The following is a 6,857-nucleotide window of genomic DNA, read 5'->3' as shown; positions in this document are numbered from 1 at the left end:
CCTTGTTCAGCTCTGGGCCAGGCGCTTCTTCGTCCCACCCTAAGCGGATCTCAGATCTCGGTGGAATGAATGCCTGTTGAGGAACCCCCCACCCCCACCCCGCAACCCGGTAGAGGAGAGAGCGCCTGTCCAGAAAGGCATTGGAGCCCTTGTCTAGACTGCTGGTCAGCCGACTCTCATTGCTGGGTTGAGCCTGTCCTGCATTGTAGGTAGGGCAGGGGTCCCCAACACGGGACCGAATGCCTGATGATCCGAGGCGGAGCTGATGTAATAATAACAGAAATAAAGTGCGCCGTAAAAGGAACACGCTTGAATCATCCGAAACCATCTCCCCCTGCCCCAAGGAAAAACTGTCTTCCACGGAAGGGTCCCTGGCGCCCAGAATGCTGGGGACCACTGTTGCAGGGTGATGGGTGATGTTCCTTCTGGGGTAAACTCAAGGGGAATTGTCACGGTCTAGTGCCTTTTGTGACTCAGCAAAGCAGGTTTTCAGCTTCCCTCCAAATGCTTTCGAGTCGTGTTACTTTCAGGCACAATTTGAATAGCTCAGAGTTTGAAGAGGAAGGCTTGGGTTCCAATCCTAACCTGACTTACCAGTTGACTGTATCATTCCTTGTCGTATTTTTTTCATTTTCTAATATTTATTTTTATTTCAGTTTTATACAGATATAATTGACATACAGCACTGTATAAGCTTAAGGTGTACAGCATAATGGTTTGACTTGCTTACATCATAAACTGATTATCACAATAAGTTTACATATAGATACAAAATTAAATACAAAAAAAATGTTTAGTGAGCATCTCAAAGATACAAAATTATATCTCAGAGAAGTTATCCTAAGTTGTATACTTTGCAAGAAGCACTCAGGGAGGTCTTTTGAAGTCCAGGGCTCATTTCAGTGTTACACAATTATTGCCTGTAAGTTAGTCCATTTTGCTTGCTTTGCTGATAGGAAAACTGAGGCCCTCCGAGGTAGATTCTAGCACCGGAAAGGAATGCCGATCTTGGAATAGGGTGAATCTGTCCCCCAGTTTGGATTTCAGATACCATCACTATTCTGCTGCAAAAGTGCCATGCTCGCATCTTTAAAAATTCCTCTTAAAGATGAATCAAAATACCTCTTCTGTTGCTTCAAAATACTCCAGTGGGGAATACTGTCTGGACTGGATAATGGTGAAACAAGCATGGTCTTTTTTTTTTCAGCTGCAGCCTGGGGCATGTGGGATTTGAATTCCCTGACCAGGGATGGAAGCGTGGAGTCTTAACTGCTGGACTGCCAGGGAAGTCCCAAGAATGGCCTTGTTGATAATTGTTGAAGCTGGAGATGTGAAGTGTTTGTATGTGTGTGGCGGGGGGAGCTATTAATTATATTATTCTACTTTTGTGTATGTTTGGATTTCTTTACAATAAAAATAATTAAGTAATTTCTTATTTTTCCTTAGCACAGCTGAAACAAGCTTAATTTTTTCCCCCCAGAAAACAGCCTAGATACTAAGAGGTAATGAAATGGAAAAGAACGGACAAACGACAAGAAGCTTTAAAAAGGGGCCGCCACGTAAGGTTGTGGTTCTGCTCTAGCTTGCTCTTCCCCAGGTTTCCAGATAGCATTGTACTTACTCTCCTCTTCTAAGATAATTACAGTTTAGACTCAAAGCATTGACAAGGCTTTTCGAGCAACTTGCCAGGGTTCCTGTCCCTGAGGCTGCCTCTGTACTGAGGACTCACCGCCAACTCTTTTTTGGCCTCGCCAGGCAGCATGCAGGGTCTTAGTTCCCTGACCGAGAGTCACACCTGCACCCCCTGCACTGGAAGCACAGAGTCTTAGCCGCTGGACCACCAGTGAAGTCCCCCTACCAGAGAATTTTTTTTTTTTAATTTTTTTTTTCCAGAGAATTTTTTTTTTAATTATTTGTTTTACTTTTCTGTACGGAGTCTTCGTGGCTGCACGGTTTTCTACAGTTGTGGCAAGCGGGGCTCCTCTCTAGTTGTGGCGTGCAGGCTTCTCCACGGTGCCTCCTGTTGCAGGGAAGGGCTCCAGAGTGCAGGGCACGATGGTCGTGCCGCTCGGGCCCAGCCGCTCCATGGCTTGTGGGATCTTACCAGATCAGGGATCAAACCCATGTCTCCTTCACTGATAGGCAGAGTCTTTACCCACTGAGTCACCAGGGAAGCCCCACCCCACCCCACTGACTTCTGATTCTCCCGTCTGGTCCAGCCCTGCAAGTGATGGCTACGGCCAGACGGTCTTCCCAGGTTGCTGTCTTACTGAGGACCCGGAAGAACAGTGCCTGTCCCTTCTCCCTGCCCTAGATTCTTTGCTGGCAGAGATACTAAGGTAGAAGGGGCCTGACTGTGTAGGAGACGCAGCAGGTGTGCTCACCGCGCCAACTTGATCGGGCCGCTGGTCCTCAGGCGTGGCCTCCACGAGCACTGCTTGGCCACTGCCTGGGTTAGACTCGTCCTTGGAGACCCTCCTCTCCCTCTCACCCTGCAGTTCTCCACCACTACTCCCCCATGCTTCACATATATTTCCAAATTTTTCTCCCTGAAACAAAAGAGGAGCTTATTGGTTGTCTTCTTTTTCCCCTTCCTGTTAGTTTGCTACTTCAATACTAACAAAAGAATGTCCACGTCCCCATTATAATTTCCCATGACGCACTATTTAAAATATCAACGTGCTAATCTCTTCTTTCCCAGGGGGACATCTCTGCACGAGGCTTGGCTGCTGTATTTGGAAGCTCTATGGACCCCTCTAGAAAACACTGGCCAACTTTACTTCAGTGTCTTAAAGTCTGGTCATAGTCCCCCCTGGCATTTTCTAACCTGGTTTTAACTGCCCTGCCACCTCTTTCACAAAATATCCATTTTCTCGGACTTCCCTGGCGGTCCAGTGGCTAAGACTCTTTGCTCCCAATGCAGGGGGCCCAGGATCGATCCCTGGTCAGGGAACTAAGATTCCATGGACCGCAACTAAGGGTTCGCATACCAGACTGCAGATCCCATGTGCTGCCAACTTAGACTCGACACAGCCACGTAGGTAAATAAATTATTTTTTTAGAAGTCCACTTTTTTGTCACTTGAGCTGAAAGGCAGCTTGTCTTGTTTCTCCTGATTTCAGAGCATTCTGGAGTGCCTTTAGTGAAATTCCCTGCTGCTGCTAAGTCACTTCAGTCATGTCTGACTCTGTGTGACCCCATAGACCCATAGCCCACCAGGCTCCTCTGTCCCTGGGATTCTCCAGGCAAGAACACTGGAGTGGGTTGCCATTTCCTTCTCCAATGCATGAAGGTGAAAAGTGAAAGTGAAGTCGCTCAGTCGTGTCTGACTCTTAGCGACCCCATGGACTGCAGCCCACCAGGCTCCTCCATCCATGGGATTGTCCAGGCAAGAGTGCTGGAGTGGGGTGCCATTGCCTTCTCCAGTGAAGTTCCCTAGAGGCACACTGATTCCCTCTCGTTCCTTCTTGGTCAGTGCTGTGCAACCCTTTAGACCGGGCGTCCCCAAATTTTCCTCTAAAGTTCCAGATAGTAAATATTTAAGGCTTTGCAGGACAAAGAGGAAAATCAAGAAATATGTAATCTTGCTCCAGCCTCCTGCTCTTCCTCCCTGGCTCCAGTAGAAAATCGTGGAAAATGGGAGCATCTTAACACCTCAGGGGATCTGCACCCCCTGTTTTTATCAATCTGGAACATTCTCTCACCTAATGAGAAAATTTTTCTGCGATATTTTAAAAGGAAGTTCAAAATATCATAATAGTTGAGTATAACTGTTTCATCATCCAAGTATACTAGTGAGAATAATGGAATTCATTTGGGATCGGTGTCCCCCAACATTGAAATGTCGACCTGCCAGTGCCGAGCGAGATGTAATTAGGCTCTGTTTCGTCTTTGACAATGTCTCGAACCCAGATGGTGCTGCCTACCTGCACGATTTCAACGGCGCATATTTACTGTGGGATGAAAGCGAAAGAGTGAGTCGCTCAGTCTGCTCCAGCTCCGCGAGACCCCGTGGACTGCAGCCCATCAGGCTCCTCTGGCCATGGGGTTCTCCAGGCCAGAACACTGGAGTGAGTACCCATTCCCTTCTCCAGGGGATCTTCCTGACCCAGGGATTGAACCCAGGTCTCCTGCGCTGCAGGCAGATCCTTTGCCGTGTGGAGGCACCGGGGAAGCCAGACTGTGGGACGGTGTGTGTAGAATCCTCCGAGATTCTTCTCTGAAAATTTGCCTTTTGGCTTGTTATGAATACACTGCAGATTAATCATCTTCAACTGAAGTTTGGATGGGAACTCCTGAATTGCCCAATTAGATTTTGAAATATGGAAGTTTCCATTGCGCTTGGCATCAAGGTCTGAAAAATTCTGCTGGAACTGTAGTTACAGCTCAGAAAATACATCTGATGCAAATCTGTGTGGGAATGAGATCTTGCTTCTTGTTCTAACTGGACAGCACAGGAAGTGTATAAAGCAGCTTAACATTCCTTTTGATGCGAAACAGTATTAGTTCTTGTCAGAATGCCTTTGCCGAAGTATACATCCCACACACAAGCACTGCTGGCCCTGTCATTTCATTCTATTTTACCAGCCGAGCTACACAACTTATAGGGCTCTTCGTTCCCTGACCGGGGACCGGACCCAGGCCCTCGGCAGGGCAAGGGCCAGGAGGCCTCAGGGAACATCATTTTAATGTCACTGCTAGACAGAAAATTGCAGTCCTGAGTTCCCCTTTCCTCACACAAAATGAAAACCTCAAAAGCCAGTCGGAAAGCACCAACACTTCCTCCTCAGGACCCTCTGTACACATTTCAGGTTCCTCCACATCATAATAGCAGTTCCCCATGGGGTCGCAGAGAGCTGGACATGAGTGACTTAGCACTCACACGGACATCATGCTTCTGAAAATGAAGACTTTAAAACAATGTAATGCATTTTTGGCTGTACTGGGTCTTTATAGCTGTGCAGGCTTTTTCTCTAGCTGCAGTGCTCGGGCTTCTCATTGAGGTGGCTTCTCTTGAGAAGCCAGAAAATGGCTTGGTGGTGGTTGCTCTAGGGCCCATGGGCCCATTTGGCTCAGGGCCTCTAGGGCACGGGCTCAGTATTTGTGGTGCTTAGCTGCTCCATGACTTGTGGGATCTTCTCATATCAGGGATCGAACCCGTCTCCTGCATTGGTTGCTGCTGCTGCTGTTAAGTCGCTTCAGTCATGTCCAACTCTGTGCGACCCCATAGACAGTAGCCCACCAAGCTCCCCTGTTCCTGGGATTCTCCAGGCAAGAACACTGCAGTGGGCTGCCATTTCCTTCTCCAGTGCATGAAAGTGAAAAGTGAAAGTGAAGTCGCTCAGTCGTGTCCGACTCTTAGTGACCCCATGGACTGCAGCCCACCAGGCTCCTCCGTCCATGGGATTTCCCAGGCAAGAGTACTGGAGTGGGGTGCCATTGCCTTCTCCGCCTGCATTGGCAGGAGGACTCTTTACCACTGAGCCACCGGGGAAGGTGGAAGACTGTTTTTGTTTAAACTCAGGAATCACCCAAGATCCTCTCCACTCTTAGAGCAAAATCCATTAACTGCAGTGATGATTCAGCTTGGGGTCCAGCCCTCCTGAGATCAGGCAATCGGATCCGCCCATTCCTGCAGCACTAGAGTGACTCAGTGATCTTAGGAGAGTTTACTCACCACGGACTCACAGTATAACCATCTTTCCTAGGCCAGCTTTCTGCCTCGAGGATTAGAAACCCTGATTCAAAATAGTGGAAGCAGTAAGGGTACCTGTCATTCCCCAAGACAGGCGGTCTGTAGTCAGGCAGCTCAAGAGCCAGGATGGGGACTTCGCTGGTGGTCCACTGGCTAAGACTCCTGCTCCTGAGGCAGAGGGCCCAGGTTCGATCCCTGGTCTGGGAACTAGATCTCACATGCCGCAACTAAGACCCGGTGTCAGGGTGTCCAGACACTGGGTTTGCTTCTTTGATTTTCTTGGTTGAGATACCTTCAGCTTTTGACTTCATCCTATGGCTGACGGCTACCTGGCCACAGCAACCCTAGTCACGGGGTCAAAGGTGAACACACACAGTCCTGCCTGGCAGTGCTCAGTCTAGAGGACAACAAAGCTTCTGAAACAGAAGCTTCTGATTTTAACCTGGTTTCTCCAGTAGCCTTCCTGCCTGCAGGGAGAGCATGGGCTTTCAGCGGTGGGAGGATTTTCCTCCCCCGGCCCGAGTTTGACCAAGGTATTGTTGTTCAGTTGCTCAGTCACTTCCTACTGTGTGTGACCCCAGGACTGCAGGGTACCAGGAATCCCCTTCCTTCACTGTCTTCTAGAGTTCGTTCAGATTCATGTCCATTGAGTCGGTGATGCCTTCCAACCAGCTCACCCTCTGCTGCCTTCTCCTGCCTTCAATCTTTTCCAGCATCGGGGTCTTTTCCAATGAGTCGGCTCTTCACACCAGATGGCCAGAGTATTGGATGGATACTATGGGTTGATTTCCTTCAGGATTGATGGGTTCCATCTCCCTGCTGTCCAAGGGACTCTCTTGTCCAATACCACAGTTCAAAAGCTGGACCATAAAGAAGACTGAGTGCTGAACAACTGATGCTTTCAAACTGAGGTATAGTTGACGTATAACCTTGTTTCCGGTATACAGCATGTTTGCTACGCTATGCTATGCTAAGTCACTCAGTCGTGTCCTGACTCTGTGCGACCCCATAGACGGCAGCCCACCAGGCTCCCCCGTCCCTGGGATTCTCCAGGCAAGAACACTGGAGTGGGTTGCCATTTCCTTCTCCAATGCATGAAAGTGAAAAGAGAAAGTGAAGTCGCTCAGTTGTGTCCGACTCCCAGCGACCCCATGGACTGCGG

Source organism: Bos indicus, chromosome 17 (assembly GCF_029378745.1).
Source record: "Bos indicus isolate NIAB-ARS_2022 breed Sahiwal x Tharparkar chromosome 17, NIAB-ARS_B.indTharparkar_mat_pri_1.0, whole genome shotgun sequence".
Taxonomy (NCBI): domain Eukaryota; kingdom Metazoa; phylum Chordata; class Mammalia; order Artiodactyla; family Bovidae; genus Bos; species Bos indicus.
Note: the sequence above shows the minus strand (reverse complement) of the source record.